Here is a 27,324-nt window from a genome sequence, read left to right as displayed (position 1 = left end):
TACAGGACCGTGACATTTGAGTCCTGAACTGTAGTGAGCCCATATGAACAAAAAGGGATTTCCCTCTCGGGACGTTCGGGGACGTCTACAAGTGGTCCTTCAAGGTTGATTATTCAGTCCATGATCTTGTTACAAACCTTTACCAGATTAGGTTGCTCGTTTGAAGTCTTCTCAGCTATCAGCTCAGGCAGAACAGAGGTATGTGGGGAAGGTTGAAATTGCAGGTGGCTATGTGGGTCAGATAGATGTTCATCCTTCACCATATTAGGTAGCAAGTTTGAAGTTTATTAGCTTGGGTTCTGGCGGCAGAGTACTATGCCTTTGTGTATCTTCGTGGTCTGCTCTATGGGTTTAATCTTGCATGCTATTTGATCGGTTAGCTGGAGCTAGAGTGCCTCCTGTTGTTCTTTGTGTGCCTTTTCTTTGGTGCTCTGGTTGGTTTTGTTCTTTTGTTATGATCTGTGAGTTGGTTTCTCACCAACTAGGAGGTTGGAGCTTCTTTTATCTCCAAACTTCTCTTTATTGATATAATACTTTGGTTTTCATCAATAAAGATTTTATTTGCCGATCAAAAAAAAAAAAAAAATATATATATATATATAGGTCATACAAACCCATTAAAACATCTTAACAAACCCATTACCCACAAAAGCAATACAAAAACAAACAAACATAAAAAACACACACACACACAAAATAAAATAAAAATAAAAAAAACGTTTTAATTGCTTTAATGGAGGTCTGTCTTCCCAACTGAGAAGAAGAACCCCTCCAAAAATATGCGTATGACACTACATGCGGCGTGGACAGGGTATTCTTTAGTAAAAGGCGAAAGAATAGTTCGCTCTGTGCACACCACGTGGCTGCGTGGTTTTGTATATTGTCTCAAACAATTTCTTATACAAAGCCATAAGATAGGGGGCTGTGGCTGCATAGCCGGTGTGGGAATGCTTATAACCATTTGCGCAACCAATTGCTATTTGTTGTTCAAACTAGGTAATTACACCTATGTGAGGGATCGAAGCACACAATCTGATTTAAAAAAAAAAAAAAAAAAAAAAGGGACTAAAATTACATTAAGGTGGCTTCACATTTTTTTGGGACTTCTAATTCCTTTTAATACTGTGACCAAACGAGGCTGAAAGGGATTTATTAGTCAAGTGTCTTAATTTTGGAGTAAAAACTTAATTAACAGTTATGCCTAGGGGTAGCCATCGGCTCGATGGCCTGCTTAGTCTGCCTAATTCAACCTGATATTTTTTGGAATTTACAAAAAAAATTTAGCTCATAGGATTGGATTGGACAAAATTTCTTAGTCCATTTAAATATCATACTAAATTTGAAATAAAAAATTTTAGCCCAGTTTGGTCAGGCTAGGCTTGCCCATTTAGAAATGATTAATTTTAATTTTTATATTATTTAGTTACAAAATAAATTAGAAAAACGAAAGATAAAGAAAAATTCATACATATATATACTTTTTCCTATAACTTAGATTAAATTAAAGAACTTCCTAAAATACTATATTTATTTTATAATTAAAGTTTATTAATATTTCAAATTTAAACAATTATTAAAAGGGTTTAAATAATTGAATGGTCCTTTAAGACAATTTTTTTTTTATTTTTTTTTTATTTATTGGATTAAGTGAGTGGGTTTAGAATTTAGATATTGTTTTAGGGTTGGGCTTGGGATGGTAAGGTTAGACCCGGTGTCGGATTGAAGCAGGTTTGGAATGACATATAAATACTCTTAGTGTATAGTGTAAGTCGGGCTCGAATCCAACCCAGTCCGATGTTTGTCCACTCCTAATTGTACCACACTATCATCAGTAGATGAATTTTTTTTTTTTTACTTTTTTTCATTTTTAGTGATTTTTTAAAAAATAATTAAAAAAATATTTTTGAGTTCTATTCAATTAGACGTACTAAAAAAAGTAACTTTTTATAAATTTTAAACAAAGGGGCCAAAAAATAGGTTTTTTTGTGCGTGTGTTTTTATTTTTGGCTTTTACTGTGTTTTTTTTTTTTTTTTGTATTTTAAAAGTATTCAAAATTTTAGATTCATCTATACAAGACTGATCGGAGTAGTATTAAATACATATATACCAAAGACAAAAAAGATTTTTTAAAATAAGCACTCAACCCATATATTCAAATTTAAATTTTACCCCCTCCTGTTGCGGCTAAAGCAACAGCACCGTCGTTTGCTTTCTGATCATTCGTGTCGGTCTCTGATCTCCAATCTTAGATCTCTGATCTCATATTCACTTTTTGAGATATCTGATCTCAAAACTCCACCACCTTTCTCTACTAATTTTTTTATTTTTATTTTTATTTTTATTTTTAGATTCTTGACTTAGTCATCTATTAGCTGGTGACACACGTGATATATGTGCAATTCAGATAATCAATAATAATAAAAAAATAATAAAGAATTTAATATTGTAATGTGTATGTTGCTTAAGTGATAATTATGTTTTTAATGAAACTTAAGGTCTTCGGTTCAAAACTTACTTACGCTATGTATAATAATTTTTTTATTTTAGCATATATAAAGTTGCCACATGACATAAAAAGTAGACTTCACTAAACCAATTTAGGGCTTCACTTAATAATAGTGTATTTATCACTTAAGCAACATACATATTATAATATTAAATTCTTTTTTATTTGTTTTTATTATTAATTATTTGAATTGCACATGTATCGCATGTGCCACCCACTAGTTGTTTTTATTTGTATGTGTGTATGTATATCTATAAAGATAAGATAACGGTGGTGTAATGGTAGAGATGAGGTTGGCTTTGGTGTGCATCAGCTTTATTCACAATATCTGCCTCTTGTTCTTCATGAACTTGAGCTCCATCCTGTTTGTAAGTATGGCTCGGCTCCACTGAATTTGTTTAAATCTATTTATTTTGAGAAACTATAATCATCAACATTTCCGATGGCCTTGCCAGGAACACCGCCGCTCCGAGGCTAAAACTGACGATTGTATTGAATTTGGATTCTTTCTCAGTAATCTTACCGAAATATCTTGAATCTATTGATGATATGAGATATTGATGATTTAGATTTGATTTGGTTGTTGTTTGTGTTGTTGATTTTTTTTTTTTTTTTTTTTTTTTTGATTTTGGATCTTTCTCTATCATTTGTTCTTTGTACAGATAGAGGATTTTGGAATAATGTATCATTTTGGATAGAGATTTAAACAGATAAGGGAAAAAAATTGAACAGATAATAAAATTATAGGACCTCTCTTTTTATTTGTGTATGTATGAGAATTTGAACAAATAAGTAAAAAATTGAACATATAATAAAATTTGAGAATTTGAACAAATAAGTAAAAAATTGAACATATAATAAAATTTGGATAGATATTTGAATAGATAAGGAATTTCAACAAATAGATACAAATTTGACAGATAATCAAAAAAACTGAATAGATAAAAAAAATATTTGAACAGATGGTCAAAAAAATTTAAACGGATAAAATATTTGAACAAATCGTTAAAAAAATTAAACAGATAGATTAAGGGATAAAATTGAAAATAAAATGTCCACAAAAATAATAAATGAACTCCTCATCAAATTATTTCACAAAAGGTGAATTTCGCACAATATATATATATATATATATATATCTCTACTAGACCTAATACCTTGTACCTTTCAACACCCACTAACTTGTGTGGATTGTGAATCCCACTATTCAATGTAGCTTTCTAATTAATAATAATTCAATAACCGCTATATACATATAGTGGCAACATGATAATATATTATTAAATGGTGTTAGCGATGATGTAGTATTACCATTGTATTTAATTTTTTTGAAATTGTTACCAACAGTTTATATTGATTGGACTTACTCGTAAATCCTAAGTGATTTTTTTTTTTATAAAGAAAAAAAAAATCTTGTATGTAATATTGTTTTGATAATAAGAAAATTTTAAGACTTTTTAGATATGTTTTGTGTTTGTAAAATGATTATTTGATATTTATAATGATCTTAAGAAATTTATTAAAGTAATAAATGATTCGAACATTTTGACTTTTGTTTGTGAATTTTGATTTATTTGTGTTAGTTTGCGTTAAAATATGATATGGAAAGTGTAACTAGCTGAATTGTATTTGTTAATTGAGTCAGGTGGCCTCATATCTGTCATCCGTCCGAATTTAAGTGGATTGGAAAAAATAAATCCGTATTCGTCCACTTAGTTGGCCGATGCAGATGGATTTAGTGGTTTAAGCTTTACTATTTTATATTTTTTGAACTATTAATTTTTTTTACTATTTTGAGCCTTGTTTGAATACAAAATTTTGTATTATTTATTTTTTATAATTAAAATGAAACTCAAACTTTCATATTTCATAAATAGCTAATGTTATTAATAAATTAAATGTCTTTATTTTATTTTATTTTTTATTTTAAACATATAAAGCACAAAAATATTATATCATTTTCTTAAAGAGGTTTGGCGGATCGCATTGAGTTGGGTGACCACTCATCTGCTATCCGTCCGAAGTAGATTTGAAAAATTTTCATCCGCATCTATCGATCCATATTATCGAAACCACTTAAAAACAAGTGGATTAGGTCAGATCGATCAATTTAAGTCAGATAGATCAATTTTGGTGAATCCGTCAGTTCTGTGAGCACCCCTAACAAGACCAGTTCGTAACTGTCTGAAATTTCATTAGTTCATGGGTGAAAGGCAGGGCAGGCCAGGCCACAAACAAAATTGGGCCCTTCGGGTTTTGATTAAATAATGATGTGTAGGGGCGAGCATGGTCTAAATTGATTTGGTTTGGGGTAAAATTAGGATCAATCCGTTGTATACAGTTTTGTAAAAATTGGAACCAAATCAATTCATTTGAATCATGGAATCAATTCAAACCAAACCATTTCAACACGGTTTAGCTTAGTTTGGAATCATGATTTTACATAATTTGTTCACCTGAAAAATCATATAACATTTTTAAAAATATTCGGCCTATCATAAATTTTAAAAATAATAATAACAAGCCCACTATACAAAAACATAACATTAAGCAAATATTGTTAAACATGAATCTATGGTTTTTGTTAAGGATGTAAGAAAAATCGATAAAACCGAGTTGACCGATCGAAATTGACCGAAATTTTAGTTTTCGGTCTATTTTTCATAATATAAGGTATGTTTCGATTTTAAAATTTTTTATACTGATGCAAATCGAACCAACTAAATATTATATTAAATATTTTTATATCATAATTTCTTGAACATTATATGAGAAATAACTAATATAATATAATTTTGTGATAAAAACTAGGGAGAAAAACATTTATAGAGCAATTTTCATATATTTTCTTCATTTATTTTCAATGCAAAATTTTATAATCTATAAAACCTTTTAAAATTTAATATAAATTTCTCTTCTATATCAAATCAACAAAATCGATAAAATGGAACAGTAGTATATGGTTTATGTTGGTTTCTCAATCATAAAAACCGAAAGGATCGGTTTCAGTGCTAAATATACTCTTAACACTTACCGAACCAAACCGTTTACACTCGTAATTTTTGTGGTTGGTAAAAATTGAACCACCATTGCTGCAGTGTCACACCCAGGATTTACACAGTTTGGCTCACGTGAATAAACCACCCACCGATGTATAATAAATAACAACTTTTATGCAAATGAATATAATATAGTCACACAATATACATGTTTATCCGATTTTATACATTTTTAAATACAACATCTAAGTCTAATGAATGTTCTGTAATTAAAAACATACATAGATGTTATAAATTAAATTGAACACCCTGAGGCTTACATCATACACAAGGGTGTAACCCTTACAAGAATGGCATACGACCTATAAATAACATAAATGGCCCATGACCTACAAATAACTGAACTATCCTACACAATTCCGAACACAACTTCACATCACAATCCACATTCACACATGTATAGTTGAAAAATATTTTCAGCCAAGTAGGGTGAGCATAAGTAGAGAATATTTCAAAAACTAAACATGTTCCAACACCATAAATGATCATGATGCAACACATATATATACAATATACCAAAAGCATTCTCAAAATCCATCTGATTTTCCATCAAAACCCTTTTTGTTCCAATCCTCAAAATCATTTGTTTATTCAAAAAGTTTTCCAAGTTCCAAACATCTATTTGAAATAAAATCCATTTCCAAGAGTCCAGTTATCTCAATACGAACGAGCAAATACATTGCTAAATCAACTACAAATACATTGCTAAACAACAGTACATACATTGCTAAAACCATTTTCAGATTTCCAAAATCACCTATTATTATTCTTTTGAACATAAAACATGATGGTAAATACAGACACTAAAACCTCTAGGCAAGTGTAACATTTCACGAAAATTTCGTCCGTAAGAAACCGCAACCGGTACCCATGTAAACGTAGGCTATACAAGCACTACTATTGTCATTTTACGAAAATTTCGTTCATGGGATTAGCATCCATGTATACGCTCGGGTTTTTGGACTTTTACCATGGATACACAGGCCAACTTAATTTAATATAACCACACCTCCTACCCAGATTCCACCTAGTATTTACCTCATTCAACAGAGAGATATCAATGTTTTTTGTAACGCCCTCAAAATAAACCCATAATAACCATAACATTAACATGCATTTATAAAAGAAACGAATCATTTGAGTTATTCTTATTGAAAGACATCACGTGTAACATCCTGCAACATCAAAATAAATGCCCTAAGGGCTTACATCTTTCCAAGCTAACACTTGGACACAAAAGGATGAGTACTAACTCATTTACAAGTTAAGCCCTAGGCTTGAATGTTTACATGAAATCTCAAAAATAACAAAATAAAACATATAACTAAAGACAAGTCTTCAAAATCCCAAACATCAAATCCTTCCAGGCTAAGTCCGTGGAGGTAGCTTATCACCTGAACCTGAAAATGATGTTCCCATAAAGGGTGAGCCACAGCCCAGTAGAAAAATACTAAACCAAATATAAGCATTGAATAAAGCTATAGCATTCAATAGATGGTTAACCAAGATAATCAATTTTATCATTAAACAGTCTCATGACACTAATGTCTAAGACACATTTCACCTTCCATTATTATCAACATGGCTCAGAACCTGGCCAAACTTACAACAGTGAATTATATATCATATTCACATTACTTCCAATATCAACAAAACAAATGAGACTCATGCTCATATCAAAACACTTCATACTTCCCATTTGATACACATTTTAGTGCTGCATCAATAATCATGTAAAAACACTTCAATATAATAAGCACACATAAAAATGGTGCTAATGGAGTCCATCCCCTATCTCCTCCCAAACAAAAATCCGGTTTAGAGGTCCATCCCCTATCTTCCCCTAAACCGTGGAGTACATCCCCTATCTCCTCCCACACAAAACAATATATGCAAATGCAATGCTCAATCAATACACGTATTTTCTGTATCAATGTAATAGTCAAAATTAATGACTTAACCAATGTGATTAGTTTCAGTTATTCCTAATCCACATGCAATGTCTACAACAAACACGGCTATCCTCCACCGATAGCCCAAAACAGTTATTTCTAGACTGGAAATAAATATATCAACAATTCAATAGGCGAGTGATTTTAATTATCCAACTACACCATTTAATCAATGAATTCCTTAATTTCATGCTTTTAACCAATTTCCCCAATTTCCTTAAATTAATTATACAAATTAATTTATTAATACAACTAGGGTTTTTCCCAAAATTACCAAAGTACTCCCAACATATCAAAATACCAAAACTTAGGACAAAACTTATAGAATGGAGTAGGAAATCCCTACCTTGAAGATCACAACTAAAATAGAGAAGATGGAGATGATGACCCAAAATCCAAAGTGCTCCAAATCCTCTCTTTTTCAGATTAAAAGAAAGATCTCGTGAAGCTCTACCTTTCTTCCAAAGGAACTAGGGTAGAAGACCACAAGGAATAGATCAAATCTTAGAGAGAAGGTGAGAGTAGAGAGAGAAACTCTCAAATGGCGGTTTTTAAAGGTTAAGAAAGAAAAGGTAGGTCAAAAAGTGATCCAAAAAGTGAAATCGCGGACTGATATAATCGACTCTACGCTCGAGCGTAGAAAGCCCCGCTCGAGCGTAAGACACAGAATCATGCTCGAGCGTGAAGAAAGCCGCTCGAGCGTCGATTGCACCCTTTCAGAAGTTTTGCAGGCGCTGGCACCCGCTCGAGCGTCAAACTCCCCGCTCGAGCGGAGGAGCAAAAACAAGGGATCACGCTCGAGCGTAAAAACTACCGCTCGAGCGGAAGAACTGCAGACCAAAATACTGGGAGATGGAAAATCCCGCTCGAGCGTCAAAATTCCCGCTCGAGCGGAGAAGCAACAACGAAGGGACCGCTCGAGCGTGAAGGCCAAAATCTGGGCATCACCTATCGGCATCTAAAATCAACCAACCTGTAACAGACCCGTCCAACACAACCTATACTTCAAATACAAAGAGATTAAAGGACAACAACAACCAATAAGTAATGACAGGATCCACGGAACCTAAGTCCGGATACAATAATTTAAAGAGAAAAGACCGGGGTCGCTATAACCTCCCCTTCTTAAAAGAATTTCGTCCCCGAAATTTAGCACAAGGTTTCGAAAACAAGTTTTTCTCAAATTCCAACAATATGATAACTCACTAATAAACAACTTGACCCAACACCGGCCATTCCATATCTTAACAAAGAGATATACCACAATATGCAAAACAACCATATATTTCAACCTGCATTAACACTATGCAATTTTCTTTCAATTTCAACAATTTTCAATATATTCAATATATACAATGTTCCATTAAACTTCCATTTCGAGGCAAGTTCCAAAATATTTCCATTAACCAAAACATTCTAAATGTTTTACAGCTTAAGACATATATAAAAAGCTTTAAAGTTTGACAATATTACAAAATCTAACTACAAGATTACAAATCAATAAACATGTCCGGATATTTCTCGCGGACTTCCAACTCACGTTCCCATGTGGCTTCCTCCACCCCGTGATGTTTCCACAAAACTTTCACCAAAGGAATGGTCTTGCCTCGCAAGACTTGATCCCGTTTATCCAAGACTCGAACCGGTCTCTCCTCATACGAGACATCCTCATCAACTACTAAATCGGTCCAATCCAATACATGTGATGGATCCGGCTCATACTTCCGAAGCATACTCACATGAAACACGTCATGTACTCCGGACAACTGCGGCGGCAAAGCTAAACGATAAGCAGTCTCGCCAATCCTCTCAAGGATCTCAAAAGGACCAATGAATCGAGGGGACAACTTCCCGCTCTTCCCAAACCTCATCAATCCCCGTCTTGGTGATATCTTCAAAAAGACATGATCACTCACCTCGAACACCAAAGGTCTCCTCCTACGGTCGGCATAAGATTTCTGACGACTCTGGGCTGTAACAAGCCTCTTACGGATAAGCTCAACCTTCTCCGTCGTTTCCCTCACTAACTCCGAACCCAACAGAGGTGCATCACCCACCTCGGCCCAACAAACAGGAGACCTACACGGTCGGCCGTATAAGGCCTCAAACGGTGCCATACCGATACTAGATTGGAAGCTGTTGTTGTAGGCAAACTCCACTAATGGCAAGTGCCTCTCCCATGACCCGCTAAAGTCAAGAACACAACCCCGAAGCATATCTTCAAGGATCTGAATAGTACGCTCGGACTGCCCATCAGTCTGAGGATGATAAGCTGTGCTAAAGGTCAACTTAGTGCCTAAGGCACTCTGCAAGCTCTGCCATAATCTGGCAGTAAAACGAGGATCTCTATCCGAGACGATCGTCACTGGAACCCCGTGCAATCTCACTATGTCCCGAATATACAAGTCGGCAAGATGATCTACCGTATCTCTCACGCGCATAGGAATAAAATGCGCCGACTTAGTTAACCGGTCTACAACCACCCAAATAGCATCACTACCCCGCTGAGTCCTCGGAAGACCCACAACGAAGTCCATAGTGACGTGCTCCCACTTCCACTCAGCAATAGGCAAGGGTTGCAACAAACCCGCTGGCCTCTGATGTTCAGCCTTCACTTGTTGACAAGTAAGGCACTTAGATACGAAAGCTGCCACATCCCTCTTCATACCCCGCCACCAGAACTGGCGACCCAAATCCCGATACATCTTAGTGCCTCCCGGATGCACCGCAAGGCGTGAATGATGAAAATCTCGGAGTACCTCTTCTCGATGAGACTCCGGCACAAATAGACGGTCTCGGTATCTCACACTCAGGTCGGGATACACCGTCAAACCTTTCTCAACCTTCCCACCAGAAATCTTCTCACGGAGGGATTCTACCTCAAGGTCGCCCCTCTGAGCCTCTAACACTCGAGTCACAAGTGTAGGTTGCGCAACAACAGAAAACAAGGCCGCAGCCTCAACGGATTCGCCCAGAAGCAAACCAAACTCTCCAAGTGCACCTAACATCTCCCACTCTCGGATGGCTATACTAGCTATGTCACCAACAGGTTTCCTGCTAAGGGCGTCGGCCACCACATTGGCCTTTCCCGGATGATAATGCAATTCAAAGTCATAATCCTCAATAAATTCCATCCACCTCCTCTGCCTCAAGTTCAAGTCTTTCTGTGTGAACAGATATTTCAGACTCTTATGATCCGAGAATACCTCGAACCTCTCACCGTAAAGATAATGCCTCCAAATCTTCAAGGCAAATATCACAGCTGCTAACTCTAAATCATGCGTAGGGTAATTCTGCTCATGAATTTTCAACTGACGTGAACCATAGGCAACTACTTTCCCTTCTTGCATTAATACACAACCCAGACCCTCTCGTGAGGCGTCACAATAGATTGCATAACCCAACCCTCTCTCTGGAATAATCAATACTGGAGCGGTAGTCAGTCTAACTTTCAACTCCTGAAACGACTTTTCACAAGTCTCACTCCATACAAATTTAACTCCCTTCCGAGTCAGTCTAGTCAACGGTGATGCTAACCTGGAGAAGTCTTTCACAAACCGACGGTAATACCCAGCTAACCCCAGGAAACTGCGGATCTCAAACACACTCTTAGGCTGTGCCCAATCTTGCACTGCCTCTACCTTGGATGTATCAACAGACACCCCTTCACTGGATACCACATGGCCTAAGAATTTGACTTCTCTCAGCCAGAACTCACACTTTCCAAACTTAGCATAAAGCTGATGGGCTCTAAGTAAATCAAGCACCACCCTCAAGTGTTCCTCGTGCTCTTCCTCTGAAGGTGAATAGATAAGGATGTCGTCCACGAAGACGACTACAAAACGATCTAGAAATTTCCGGAATATCCGGTTCATCAAGTCCATAAAGACTGCCGGTGCATTGGTGAGCCCGAATGGCATTACCAAAAACTCATAATGGCCATACCGCGTACGGAATGCCGTCTTCGGAATATCCTCTTCCCTGACCCTCAACTGGTGGTAACCCGATCTCAAGTCTATCTTCGAGAAACAACGGGAACCTTTCAACTGATCGAACAGATCATCTATACGAGGCATAGGGTACTTATTCTTAACTGTAGCTCGATTCAATTTCCGATAATCTATACAAAGTCTCAAAGCACCACCTTTCTTTTTAACAAAGAGAGCCGGTGCCCCCCACGGTGAAACACTAGGACGTATAAAGCCCTTATCTAGCAACTCCTGGAGCTGAATCTTCAACTCAACTAACTCAGCTGGGGCAAAACGATAAGGTGCCATCGAAATCGGCGCCGTGCCGGGCACTAGGTCAATGGAGAACTCAATCTCCCTATGCGGTGGCAAATCAACAAGGTCCTCGGGAAAGACGTCCGAGTACTCACAAACCACCCTTGGCAACACAATCTGTGTTTCCTCATCCTCACTAATCGAAAGGTTAGCAAGTAGACCACTAAGCTCACTCCGTCCTCGTGTAACATACCCCGGTGGCAACACATCACCAACCCGGTCCCCCAGAAAATGAAAATATTCTCCGCTCACGGTACAACAAGTGACCCTCTGGCGGTAGCAATCAATAACTGCCCGGTATGATGATAACCAATCCATACCCAAAATAACATCAAAACCTCTCATAGGCATAACTACAAAAGAAAATGGAATTCTATGGTAATCAACCTCTATATCACAACTCCTAACACCGTGTTTCAAAATCAATTCACCCCCAAGAGGCGACACTACACAAATAGGAGATGCCAACTGTGCTAACTCCAACTCCAAAACAGATGCAAATGCAGCAGACACAAAGGAATGAGATGCACCCGTATCAATCAAAACATTAGCAACCGAGTTGCAAAACAAGAAAGTACCTCTCACAACAGATGGAGCCGGTACAAGATCCTGCGCGGTAACAGCATACACGCGCCCAGATGACCTCTGATCAACCTGCTCACCCCTAGGAGCATAAGATTGTTGCACCGACTGAGACGATGAAGCCCCCTGATTGGCCCTCGAGGCCTGACCCGACTGAGCTGGCTGTTGACCCTGAATCTGCCTCAAACCAGATGCACCAGGTGTGCCACCCAACTGCGGGCAATACCTCTTCATATGCCCTGGCTGACCACACTGATAACACGAGAGTGGCTGACCTCTACCCTGACTCTGGCTCTGAGATCGAGCCGAAGAAGATGCTGCTCTCTGAACTCCTCCCCTCTGAGGACAAACTGGATACTTGTGGCCCAACTGGCCACACTTGAAACAGGTAATGTCTCCCTGACTGCCTTTCCCCGAACTAGCACTCGGTACAGGAAAAGTCGATCTCGAAAAGCTACCATGAGACTGCTGGGGATTAAAACCCTTCTGTCTCCTACCATCACTCTGACCATCCTGACTCCTCTTGGAGCCCTTCTGTCCTTCCTCCTCCTCCTGCATCATGATTTCCATGTGGGCTGCAGCATCAACCAAACGCCCATAATCCCGAATCATAGTTCCCCCAACTCTCAGCTTGAGGCCACGCCTCAACTTCTTCTCAAACTCAATACAGCGGCGTTCCTCAGACGCCACTAACTCAGGTGCAAACCTGGACAAGCTAGTAAATGCAGCCTCAAACTCGGCCACAGAAGAACTCGACTGCTTAAGCTGACAAAACTGGTCTCGCAGCTTCTCCCTAACTGCCGGAGATAAAAACTTCTCCTGGAAAGCATCCACAAAAGCCTCCCACGTACCTCCTATACGCCCCTTAGTGAACTTCCACCACTGACCCGCATCCCCCTTCAACTGGAATGATGCCAAGGTCACCTTCAACCCCTCGTCTTCGATGCCAAGCATCTCAAACGTCTTCGTTGTCTGTTCGAGCCATTCATCTGCCTTAAGCGGTTCTTTAGGATCACCCACAAATTCATCCGGATTAGACCGGAAGAACTCCCTCTTCAGAAAGGAAGGTCCTGCATCCGCAACAACAACCTGGGCTTGATTCTCAGCCCTAAGAATGCCTACTGACTCCCTGAATGCCCCTGCTATCTCTCGGGCTAAAGCGCCCATAGCCTGCTGGCCTACTGGCTCGGCCACATTGGCCTGGCCAATTCCCTCATGAACTGCCGGAATCTCCTCTGGCACCGGTACCTCCTGCCTACCCGGCCTACCACGCCTACCGCGTCCTCGTCCTCGTCCTGACATCCTAATAAAGGAAACAAAGACATTAGCACATTAATAAATGTGCCAAAACTAAACACTCGCGTCCTAATACAATGGACAACAATAATTCATTCCACGTAAGCACATAATCACATAAGCACCTACGAATTTCATTTCCGGATAATGATAGTCCCAATGCGTTACTATAGTTCCGGTTGGAAGCAGCAGTGATCAAGTGCCTTTCCAACAAGACTACTAGAAACTCAAGGGTCAAATCACCATCCTAGAAACTACATTCCATACCCACATAGTCACATAAACATGTTATCACGTAAGCATATAACATTACACTAAGTCTCTATCAAACGAGACGAACCCATTGTGATACTAATCACTTCCCACGTACCCAAAGTATTCAAACCCGGTACGCTCTGATACCAAGTTGTAACGCCCTCAAAATAAACCCATAATAACCATAACATTAACATGCATTTATAAAAGAAACGAATCATTTGAGTTATTCTTATTGAAAGACATCACGTGTAACATCCTGCAACATCAAAATAAATGCCCTAAGGGCTTACATCTTTCCAAGCTAACACTTGGACACAAAAGGATGAGTACTAACTCATTTACAAGTTAAGCCCTAGGCTTGAATGTTTACATGAAATCTCAAAAATAACAAAATAAAACATATAACTAAAGACAAGTCTTCAAAATCCCAAACATCAAATCCTTCCAGGCTAAGTCCGTGGAGGTAGCTTATCACCTGAACCTGAAAATGATGTTCCCATAAAGGGTGAGCCACAGCCCAGTAGAAAAATACTAAACCAAATATAAGCATTGAATAAAGCTATAGCATTCAATAGATGGTTAACCAAGATAATCAATTTTATCATTAAACAGTCTCATGACACTAATGTCTAAGACACATTTCACCTTCCATTATTATCAACATGGCTCAGAACCTGGCCAAACTTACAACAGTGAATTATATATCATATTCACATTACTTCCAATATCAACAAAACAAATGAGACTCATGCTCATATCAAAACACTTCATACTTCCCATTTGATACACATTTTAGTGCTGCATCAATAATCATGTAAAAACACTTCAATATAATAAGCACACATAAAAATGGTGCTAATGGAGTCCATCCCCTATCTCCTCCCAAACAAAAATCCGGTTTAGAGGTCCATCCCCTATCTTCCCCTAAACCGTGGAGTACATCCCCTATCTCCTCCCACACAAAACAATATATGCAAATGCAATGCTCAATCAATACACGTATTTTCTGTATCAATGTAATAGTCAAAATTAATGACTTAACCAATGTGATTAGTTTCAGTTATTCCTAATCCACATGCAATGTCTACAACAAACACGGCTATCCTCCACCGATAGCCCAAAACAGTTATTTCTAGACTGGAAATAAATATATCAACAATTCAATAGGCGAGTGATTTTAATTATCCAACTACACCATTTAATCAATGAATTCCTTAATTTCATGCTTTTAACCAATTTCCCCAATTTCCTTAAATTAATTATACAAATTAATTTATTAATACAACTAGGGTTTTTCCCAAAATTACCAAAGTACTCCCAACATATCAAAATACCAAAACTTAGGAAAAAACTTATAGAATGGAGTAGGAAATCCCTACCTTGAAGATCACAACTAAAATAGAGAAGATGGAGATGATGACCCAAAATCCAAAGTGCTCCAAATCCTCTCTTTTTCAGATTAAAAGAAAGATCTCGTGAAGCTCTACCTTTCTTCCAAAGGAACTAGGGTAGAAGACCACAAGGAATAGATCAAATCTTAGAGAGAAGGTGAGAGTAGAGAGAGAAACTCTCAAATGGCGGTTTTTAAAGGTTAAGAAAGAAAAGGTAGGTCAAAAAGTGATCCAAAAAGTGAAATCGCGGACTGATATAATCGACTCTACGCTCGAGCGTAGAAAGCCCCGCTCGAGCGTAAGACACAGAATCATGCTCGAGCGTGAAGAAAGCCGCTCGAGCGTCGATTGCACCCTTTCAGAAGTTTTGCAGGCGCTGGCACCCGCTCGAGCGTCAAACTCCCCGCTCGAGCGGAGGAGCAAAAACAAGGGATCACGCTCGAGCGTAAAAACTACCGCTCGAGCGGAAGAACTGCAGACCAAAATACTGGGAGATGGAAAATCCCGCTCGAGCGTCAAAATTCCCGCTCGAGCGGAGAAGCAACAACGAAGGGACCGCTCGAGCGTTAAAACTTCCGCTCGAGCGTGAAGGCCAAAATCTGGGCATCACCTATCGGCATCTAAAATCAACCAACCTGTAACAGACCCGTCCAACACAACCTATACTTCAAATACAAAGAGATTAAAGGACAACAACAACCAATAAGTAATGACAGGATCCACGGAACCTAAGTCCGGATACAATAATTTAAAGAGAAAAGACCGGGGTCGCTATATTTTTAAAACATAACATGAAAGTCTTTAAACATACAGTTTTGAGTTATAAAAATTCATTACATGCTCCATGATATGAATGATCACAGTTGTCTAATCCACATGCAATTTCTAACATACGGTAATGTTATCTTCCACCGATAGCGAAAATAGTTATCTCTAATATACTAAATAAAAGACAATAATTCGCATACATAATCCAAAAATCTCAAAATCACCATTCCCCAAACATTTCCAAAAGAGTATCCAAATCCTGATATTTTTCCCAAGTCCCGTAATACTTTTCCAATCAAATCTTCTTTCCAAAAATCTAGCGAATTCCCAAATAATTTATCATTTAGGGTGTTTCTCAAATTGGGACTTTTCACCTTTATAAAAATCATATGCACTTTTGTATACGGAAAATAGATTTAGTAGCTAAATCAAAGCTCAACAACCCCATTTAGAACGAACAAAAACAAATTTCCAAACTCAATCCAACAACAACAAGATCTATATATCAAAATATACTACATATACACCATCGAACTCATATTGAGTTTGAGAAATAGGCCATACCTCTTGAAACGAAGATGAGAACTCGGAAAAATTCAAAATCAGTGAAAACTCTTGGATCAAAAGAAAGTCCTTGATGAGATCAATAACCTTTCTCAAAGGACCAAGGTGAAAAGATGCCTCTACATGAGTAGATTTAGAGATTTAAGTGAAAACATTGAGTTTAGAGAGAGAGAGAGAGAGATAGCGAGAGAGAGAGAGAGATTCACGGTAAAAAGAGAAAAAGAGAAGGAAAGAGAAAAGAAATAACGAGGGTAGAGTGTTTTGGAGCCTATTTATAGTGGCTAGGTAATAATAGAATAATAGCCCCAAAGTCAATTAAAAGAATAAGTCAAAACCCCCAAAAGTTGGGCCCAAAACCGAAACAAATTTTTTGAAAATAACTTACAAGGGTCGACTCTAAAAAAAAAAAGTTGAGACACTCATGTGTGCAGCAGACAAGGGTCGACCTTAGGAACCAGTGGTGTTGACCTTATATTTTAGTAGCAACACCCAGAACACAGTAGTAGACAAGGGTCGACCACGAGACCCGTGATGTCGACCCTATAAACCAGTAGAGACACTAAGAGCAAGGCAGTAAAGTGGTGTCGATTCCCAGGAAGACTAGTATCAATACCAGAACAAATTTTCCAAGTTCCCAAAGAACTTTTCAACATAAACAAGCGCAAACGAACAATCTCAACAAGTCTAAATCAAATTGTACTCCTCCAAAAACACAATAACTCCAAAGACTACCAAAGTGAAAATAAAGGAATTACATACACTCTCCAATAGTTTAAAGGACACAAGTGCTACATATGGCGGCACTCCAACGTGTACACGGTGGAATTTGGCCTGAAACACTCAAGAAAATATGAAGAACCCTGCAGGTGAGCAGCTAGTGGACTCTCAGATGCTTAAGCTAGAAGACTTGAAAGCAATGAAGTAAGAAAATATAAGAATAGGAGCAGACCAAAATGATTGTAATTAATTGTCTATCTTTTTCTTCACTTGGTAAAGTTTTATATACTCTTTAAAGTGGCCGTTAGAGATAGTTCCACTTCCCCTACCACTCCTCATGTTCAGCACACTTTTTTTGGGATTATGTTCACTATCGCGGAATTCTAAAAGTGGTTGGCCCTTAAAGTAAGGACCAAGCTTTGACCAAGTCTGCCCTTAAGGGTCATGCCTTCTAGACCTGGTCTTTTGGCTTGGACCCTGGACCTATTCTTCTAGTCTTGGACTTGCATATCTGGACCTGGACCTCTGATCTTGGTTATTTTAGTCTTTTGGTCCTAGATTTGCATGTCTGGACCTAAACCTTTGGTCCTTGTCCCCTAGTCTTATGGACTTGCTATTGTGCTTGTCAAGGTGTATCCTGTTAGGATTCTGCATATTTTCTACTCAAAATGAAATTCTTTATTTTTGCTTCCCATAATTGCCTCCTAAGTTTGAATTTTCCAAGCATAGTCGTAGGGGAAAGTTGGAGTTCATCCAAGGCAGAACTATCCATACTAGAGCGAAAAAATTCAACTGTTGAGTAGCAGACTTTCTTATACTTTAGTAATTTTAAGTGAAAGAACATAATTACAATCCATACTGGATTATTCAACTTGCCTGTACTTAATTGCTAAAAATTGCACCTACAATTCAAGTTGGATTGCCTAACTTTCTTGTACTTAGACAATTGCTAGAAATTGGACCTAAGTGAAAGAACAGAGCTACAATCTGAGCTGGATTGTCTAACTTTTTGTACTTAGACAATTTCTGGAAATTGGACCTAAGTGAAAGAATATAATTACAATCTACCCTGAATTGTCATAATTTCTTGTACTTAGGGAATTGCTGGAAATTGCACCTAAGTGAAAGAACACAACTATAATCCAAGCTAGATTGTTCAACTTTCTTATACTTAGGGAATTGTTGGAAATTGTACCTAAGTGAAAGAACATAACTATAACGTGAGTTGGATTGTCTAACTTTCTTTCCTTTGCACCAATAGTAATTCATAAATTTTCTAATCTTCCACCAGCTTACTGCTATCGACACCCTATTTTTGATCGACCTTAAGACTCAGACGTCACCGATTGAGCGCTCAGTGATGATGCATATTGTGCTCGTTCTGAGGTTTCGGAGTCTCGGCTGAGAGCCTTGTCTCCGGACTTCGGGGCTCTTTTGTGCTTTGCCTCGGTTTGCGAACCAGGTCCCATTTTCTCCGTTTTCTCTTCCTGAAGGGAGGGAGAGGTCTCGTAGACCATCTCTCAGTGGCCGTAGGCTACGTTTCGTGGTCGTAAGCCACTTTTCCCGTTTGGAGACCAGTTTTCAATTTTTCGGAGCCGTCGGCCTTGTGCCTCGGTTCGGGACCGCTTAACTACCTCCGTTTGCTCCGGTTTTTGGCACACACCTTGTTTCCTCTCCTTAGAGGGACACTGTGGCCCGGGAGACCACCTTCGGGGTTGCACACCACTTCCAGCGCTTAACAGTCAATTTTCGGAGCCCCTGGCTGCGCGTTTTGGCCCCTGAACCCTCGTTTTGCATCGGTTAGGGTTCATTTTTGGCATGGACCCTAGTTTCATTGTTAGGAAGGTGGTACAAGGGTGGGAGACCACCTTTTCTTCTTGGAGACCAGCTTTCTCCTTGGAGACCACTTTTCTCTCTCCTCTAGCCAGTTTTCTTGTCGGGAAACTGGTCTCCCTCACTTTTGGCCCATAATTTATGATCTCTCATACCACCATTGTGTTGCATTCATCTGGGAGGCCACCTATTTGGTATGGCCGACCACCTTTGGTGCTTGACCCTTTTGACCTCTCGGTCTCCCTCACTTTTGAGCCACATTTTCTGGTTTCCCATACCACCACTTGTTGCATTCACCTGGGAGACCACCAATATGGGTAGGCCGACCACCTTTCCTTATTGAACCTTTTGACCCTTGGTCGGCCGACCACTTGAACTGGTCAGCCAGCCTTCTCCTTTTTTGTCCTTTTGAGTGCAATACAGCTATGCCAGCTGGGATGCATTTGCCCCATCCTCCGAGATTTAACCTTTTTTTTTTGTCTTCATAAGGAAGCTTTGGCCCTTTTTGCTTAGCTTCTAAAAGAAGCTTGACCTTTTGGTCAAGCTTCTTTTAGAAGCTTGGTCCCTTTGCTTGAGGCTTCTCCAAGAAGCCTTGGACCTCTTCTTCTATAAGAGAGGCTCTCCTCTCCATTTGCAAAGGTTGAACATTTTGGCTAAGTCATACATACACTTCCCTCCATATCTCTCTCCTTCAAGCTTCAAACTCCATTGTTCTTACACCCATTGCACTACACCTCCAAGCACAACACCTCCATTATCAACCTAAGCACCTTGGAGCTAATTTTCAGAGGTTAAAGAGCTCTTACCTTGGTCCAGAAGTTGCTGGAGGTCTTCTCTACAAGGGTAAGTCACCATTTCCCTCTTTGTAGCTTTATTTTGCTTCATTCTTTAGCCTTATTTGCAAGCATCTTTGGGATTCATCATAAACTGAATTTTTTTTTGTTTTGAGCTAATAAACATGTTTGTTTAAGGTCATTTTTCTGTTGGGGGTCATCTAATCCCCTTGCATGCCTCATTTCCGCATGTTTTGAGCTATGCATTAGAGCATTTGCGTTGGCCTTGGTTTGGCCTTTTAGCCACTGAAACCCAACGAATTTTCAGTGGCTAACATGTGTCCTTGAGCCTCAAAATCAGAGAGGGGTGACCCTCTCACCCCTTGTTCTCTTTACTAGCTTTGTTGGCCTTCCAAAGGAGCCCCTATTTGCATGTTTCAAAGCCATGTTCCAGGCCCTGTTTGGTGAGTTTTAAGGTCTGCATGAACTCTATCCAGAGCCCTTTTTACCATATTAAGTGTCTATTATGCATGTGTAGAACAATTCTATTCAAGGCCTTTCAAAGGGGCTTTCACTTGCATGCTTCCTAGACTAATTTCAGGACCTTTTTGGTCAGTTTTAGGACCCTCATAACCTCTTCTTAGAGGTGGCTTTGCCATTTTGTGTATCCATCATACATGTGTAGAATAACCCCTTTGCCATTGATTGAGTTTCAGTGGATTTTTTGGCATATTTTGGCATGGCATACTTCTGTTTTTGGCTGGTTTCGTGAGCTCTCATATGCTTCATATAGTTGTAGTACAACTCATGGTTCACTAGCTTTCTTTGCGTGCTTTGTTGACCCTTGATTTTAGCACTTTTGGCCATGCCTTAAACTGATGTTGTGCATATTTTGGACTACCTTAGCTTTGTTTTTGGGTCTCATGGTCGAATGATGCTTGTTTTGCATGCTTGTAGTTCAATGTCCATGATTAGCTTTGAGTTTTGAGGTCCACTACGTGCATGTACTGAGATGTTTTCTTGTTTTGGGGGCATTATACATCATATTTCAGAGCCTATATGAATGCCATATTCTCATGCTTTCTACTCCTTAAGTGTGCTTGAGAGTTGTCCATGAATGCCTTGTTTTCGGACCATTGAATGAGCTTCATTTCTTTGCATGTTGAGCCATCATTTTAGACTATTTTTCCACTATTTCAGACCTGCCTAGGGTCTGTTCAGGGTTGGTTTTTCCACTTGTGCATTGCTTCGGGTACCTCTAGTGTAACACACTTCACTAGTTTCGGTACCCGGGCCATCTAGCATGCATTGGGTGACGTATTTGCATGTTTCGGGATCATCTTTTATGCCATTTCAGAGCTGTGTCATGTGTGTTTGTATGCCATGTGTCATCCCTTGCCATGCTTTGGTAGAGTGGCATTCGATGCCTTAAGTTCGGTCTCTTACATTGGGCATGTTTGCATGAGCGTTCTTGTCTAATTTCAATTGTGTTTGGCCACTGATTTGGGCGCGGCTGAGGCCTCTCCATTTTGGCATAAGTCCATCGTACATTGTGTATGCCATGTTACAATGTGTTGTGCATGTTATGTTGTTTCAGGCATTGTGTATGCCATCTCATTTCCTTGCATTGCGTATGCTAGGTTGTTAGTCGCATTGTGTATGCCATATGGTTCATAGTATTGTGTATGCTAGTAGCATGTTTGCATCTCGTCCTTGCATGCTTGCATGATTAGGTCGCATTGCATTAGGATTGCATGCTAATAGCATTTGTGCATGTCATGCCATCCTTATTTGTTGCATTGTGTTTGGAGTAGGGTTTAGTCTAAACACGGGAAACGAGGGACGTTTCGTACTCCAAGTGGCGACATGTGCCTCAATTCTCGGTCGCCGACACTCTTGACTGTCTATGATAGAGTTATTGACTTTACTTGCTTATATGTGCATTCATTTCATACTGAGTCGTGCAATTCGACTCCTCGGCCATCATGTATCGAGATGCGTGATTGGTGGCACGAGGATCGAGGATTACATCCCCTTGAGCTTGTGCAAGGACGGGGAGAGTGATCTTGCACACATATATTGAAAATACATTGCCCTCTCTCTCTCTTGCCTTTGTTGCAGAAAAAACCAGAATCCAGGGGCAGAAAGTGGTCGGCCGACCAGGTTTTCTGGCAGGCCGACCACCTTTTTTGGTTCCTACCAGAAAGGGTGGTCGGCAGGTGTCTCCCAAGACAATACCTGGTCGGCAGCCTTCCCAGGGTGGAGTTTCAGCCTCTTGGAGCCTTGTGCAAATTTCTAAAATCAGTTGCAAACAAAGGCGAGACGAGGAATCGCGATGGAATTTCCCGACGAGGCGACTCGAGCATGCATGCATCCATCGTCACCCAAAACAGAGCCGAGGCAGTCACATTCATGTAGTTTACATGCTTACTTAGCTAATTTATTAATTAGTTAATGTTGTGTAATAATTAGCTGTAGTTTTTATTCATTCGGACTGTATTATTTATTCGGACCCTCCGAGTGAGGGCAGTTGTAATAAGTGTGCGTGTGTGTGATGTATGTCTGCAACCCCACGTCTTTCTCCCTTTTATTTACCAGCTTATGATGGTTAGACTAGGGCATGTTTCAATTAGCATACTTATACTTGCATGTTTGCATCATTCATCTGTATTGCATGCACCGGGCTCGGCACATCATACTGACTGCATCGTATTTCAATTCCAAGTTGAATACATGATTTTTGTAGCATTTCATATGCCATCTTAGAATAGCCGAGCCTATCTTAGTTGCATTCTTGCATGTGTTGCATTAGACATCTCAGCATAGTTAGGATTCATGCATGTTTTCTAATTAGCTTCTTTCTTTGGCTCGGAGCACTCGGTAAGTCTTTATGCTTTAGCATCCTTGCATGTGTGTGAGTGACTGCCGTGATAGCATGCTTACCATGAGGCTATGTACTTATGTGATATAACTGCCTGAATGCCTGTGGGTGAAGGTTGGATTACTTGGATTAGAACAATTTATTGATTGCGAGTCTTAAGCCCACTAGATAGTGGCAAAACCATGTTTTCTAAGCCCACCCGAGGGTGGGAAAATTTGCATTTTAAGCCTACTTGCGAGTAGCAAACCGCTTTAAAAAACAAACATGAAATGTTTTGTTCCAATTCAGGCGATCCGGTCTATACTTGTATGCTGCGTGCATCACATAGTAATTCTAGGCTAATAAACCAGAATAAGAGCACATAATGTTTTCAAAACTCGATATCATGGTTAGTAGAGGCCGATCTTTGATTGGGCGAGCGGGGATGCTCACGAAGTGACCTTCTCCAATCGTACCCAAGTTCTCGAGTTGAGACAACTTTGGTGATGACGGACACGTGGCCTTATGCAAATGAGTCAGGGTTTCCTAAATTCCCCAAAATAAAATATTTAGGTGGCGACTCTGTATCTGGCAAAGCAGTCCATGTTTGGCACTTCTTTGAAAAAAAATCTGTTTTCAAAAGCGATTTGCCGGATTTGGACTCTTTGATGATTCATCGGTCTTGCATTGCTCTCTGCGAGATTAGATACAGGACCGTGACATTTGAGTCCTGAACTGTAGTGAGCCCATATGAACAAAACGGGATTTCCCTCCCGGGGCGTTCGGGGACGTCTACAACTGCATTGGTCAATTCTGATTAATAGATCAATAACTCATCTTACTGGTTTCTTGGAAAGGGACTACCATAATTTATCTTATGGTGACAAGCCATGTTTAAATGCGGCGATTGCTACTTGATTTGAACATTTCTCTTCAACTTTATAAAAGGTCTCCCAGTAAAGTTGGGAATATTGTTTGAGGGTCTGGTCAGGAGATTTTTTGAGGGCTAGCAAAGCGTTTACCTCCTTAGCACACTTGATGTTGATCACAAAGCATTTCACATGATTATCGGACAACTATTGCCAACTATCAATAGACCCTTCATGAAGTTGTCAAACCATTGGCTGGCTGCTTTCCCTAGGCTAGATAGGAAGATCCTGTACATAAGTGTCGCATTCCTGTTCCAAAAGGACATTGCATGGCAGTAGTGACAAAGATGGTCCAAGGGATCTAACCAACTATCGTAAAGCTCAAACTCTAGGATGTTGAAATTTTTTGGAGGCTCTATCTTATTAATTCTCATACTAAAAGGAGAAGTGATCATATCAGGCCTTGTTTCTGTTGACTAGACCACAATTCCTTCAGATGCTCTTCGGATAGGTACTGAACTCCACTGTTCTGTTCGGATAGGTGTTGGAGTATGTAGTTTTGTTTGGACAAGTGCTGAAGTATGCCATTTTTCTCGGATATGTGCATGAGTAGGATGTTCTGCGTAGATAGATAATAGAGCACGTTGTATTGCTCAGATAGAAGCTAGAGCATGCTTTTGCATTTGGATAGGTGCATAAGCATGATGTTCTACTCAGATAGATGTTGGAGCACATTATTCTGCTCAGATAGGTACAAAAGCATGATATTATGTTTAGACAGATGCATGTGCAGGATGTTCTACTCGGACAGGTACATGAGCATGATATTTTGCTCAAAAACTATTCGGTCTGAGCTGATTTACAATCTTGAGTTGCTTTTTAGTCCGAGGTTAGAGTTGACATTGCTTTAATTTTCTGACTTTTTCAAACAATTTCTTAAGTCGTTTGTCCATTGCATTGATGATTTTGTCTCTCGAGCCAACTCATGTAACTAAATGCTGCCTTTTGGTCGGTCTTCCATGGGCTAAAAATGCAGCCAAATGTTGCCTTCTAAGTCTAATGGGCTTGTCCATTGAACTGGAGGGTGTAAAACATCATGTTCTTCACCAGTTGGTGGGATGCCATTTTCTTTAGTCATTAATGATTGAAAAATGAATGAGCTGAAACTAGCAAAGACTAGAACAATGTTTTTTGTTACAAATTTTGTACAGACGGTGCCAAATTGTAGTGGGAGAAGATTGAACCACCTTTGCTATGGCGACACTCTAGCGTGAACACGGTGGCACTTGGCTTGAAACACTCATGAAAATATGAAAAACCCGGCTGGTGGGTAACCAGGGGATTCTCTGATACTTAAGTTAGAAAGCTTGAAAGTAATGGAGCAAGAAAATATAAGAATAAGAGCAGCCCGAAATAATTGTAATTAAAATTGTCTACCTTTTTCCTCACTTGGTATGGCTTTATATAGCCTTTAAAGTGACTGTTGGAGTTGGTTCCACTTCCCCTGCCACTACTTACGTTCAACCCACTTTTTGTGGTATTTTGTTCCACTATCATGGAATTCTAGGTGTGGTTGGCCCTTAAAATAAGGACCAAGCTTTGACCAAGTCTACCCTTGAGGGTCATGCCTTCTGGATCTAGTCTTCTGGCTTGGACCCTGGACCTGGTCCTCTGGTTCTGCACCTCTGGTCCTAGACCCGCATGTCTAGACTTGAACCTCTAGACTTGGTTCTTTGGTCCTCGACCTGTATGTTTGGACTTGGATCTCTGGTTCTGGTCCCCTGGACTCTTGTGGTCCTGGACGTTTGGTCCTGGTCCCTTGGACTCTTCTGGTTCTGGATCCTTGGACTTGGTCCTGGACCTGCATGCCTGGACGTGGATCTCTAGTCCTAGTCGTTTGGTCTTATAGACCTACTATTGTACTCATCAGAGTGTATCCTATTCGAATTCTACACATTTTCTACTCGAAATGAAAGTCTTTAATTTTGCCTTCCGCAATTATTATTATTATATTAATCTGAAATGTTATGAATTAGGGTTCAGTTTTATATATAAGATGGTAGATTTGTATTCATCAGGGTGTATGATATGTATATGGTTTAAATTACATAAGGTCTGGTTCGGGTCTAATCTATAACTATGGACTTAAATCCATAATCGATCCGTGGAGATCAGTTCTCCAATTTTTCAAATCAAAACTGAACTATGGATTTAAAAGATAAACTAAAACTATCGAATTGGACTGAATCAATTCGATTTGTAGATTTTTTGATTTTCTTACTCAGCCCTAACGATGTGAGCTAGTAGAAGACTAAAGCCCACTATAATAAAGATGGGCCAAAATCTGTAACGTGTAAAGCTCGGGTGATTCTATTTACACCTAAAAAATCATTCAGTGCGCCCAATTTCTTAGTACTCCCTATTAAATTATTTATAATTATAATTTACTCTCAATACACTCTATTTTTTTTCACAAATTACCTTCCACATAAAATCATAATTTATGGTACACCCAAAATCAACAAATCAATTCAAAAAAATTCCTCCATCTCTTCTTAGTTATGGGTCTCTCTATCCCCCCCCCCCCTCTCTCTATATATATATGAATGTATATATATATATCGTATATATCATATATGAATTTTATTTGGGTCGCTTGAACTTTGTTGAGTAAGGTTTGTTTTTCATCAAAGAATATGCTCTCTCTCCATAGTTTGGTACCTTTTTTTTTTTTTTTTTTTTTTTTCTCTCTCTAGTGGGTTTTCTTGGGTTTTTCCCTCATGATGATTCTAATGCTTTTTATGGCTTCATCATTTCTAGAATGTTGTTTTGTGAAGTGGGTTTTCCATTGAGAGATCAACATGTTTCACTCTTTTTTGAAAATCTCATCATAAAGATTAGAGAATGACTAACGAGATTGTTCTAGGGTTCTTTTTTGTGGATGATAATGGTGAGTTTTTGTGAGATAAATTGGAGTTTTGGTAAGAGGAAGAAGATAAAGTGAAAATAATTAAAATTTGGAGAATAAGATGAAGAGACTTGAATATAGGATGTACCTTGAAAGAAAAAAAATTATTTTAGGGTTTAATGTGTATTGTCCTTATTAGTAAATTTACATTAAGGTATAATAGGAACTAAATTTTCAAGATTTTAATTGGGCTTACTGAATTACTATTTGGGTGCAAATAGAATGCCCCGTAAAGCTCTGATGGACTTTGCAACTTGTTTCGTAACTTGAAATCCATTTATGCTATTAGACCCAAAAAAAGGGAAAAGAAAAAATGTGTTTATGCATAAAACTGATAATTAAAATTATAGAAATTAAATTGACATTAAAAAAAAAAATAACACAATAACTATAAGTATAATTTCTTCATCAATTTATTTATTTATTTTGTTCATGCACTATTCTGCAGCTTTTCACAGCACCCTTGATAAAGAATATTTATAAATGGAGGTATTGTTTAATTTTCATTAAAACCATTTTGCCATTTTGAAATCCAAAGTGAGCTTGGTCTCATATCTCAAGTACTGCTTAGGATAAGAAGAGTAAAACTGTCACCTTATATATGTTTTCATGGCCAAAATTTTAATCTATGATAACACCAACTA

General features: G+C 38.8%; 1 non-coding gene across 1 annotated transcript; it reads right to left on the bottom strand.

Annotated features, from left to right (window-relative positions):
- Positions 1–751: 751 nt before the first annotated feature.
- Positions 752–865, bottom strand: LOC114311265 (U5 spliceosomal RNA). The gene has a single exon (XR_003646422.2). It is a non-coding gene; the product is annotated as a U5 spliceosomal RNA (small nuclear RNA).
- Positions 866–27,324: the final 26,459 nt, after the last annotated feature.

Source organism: Camellia sinensis, chromosome 10 (assembly GCF_055761805.1).
Source record: "Camellia sinensis isolate YWXY chromosome 10, ASM5576180v1, whole genome shotgun sequence".
NCBI lineage: Eukaryota > Viridiplantae > Streptophyta > Magnoliopsida > Ericales > Theaceae > Camellia > Camellia sinensis.
The sequence above is the reverse complement of the archived record's forward strand: the minus strand, read 5'-3'. Positions and strand labels throughout refer to the sequence as shown.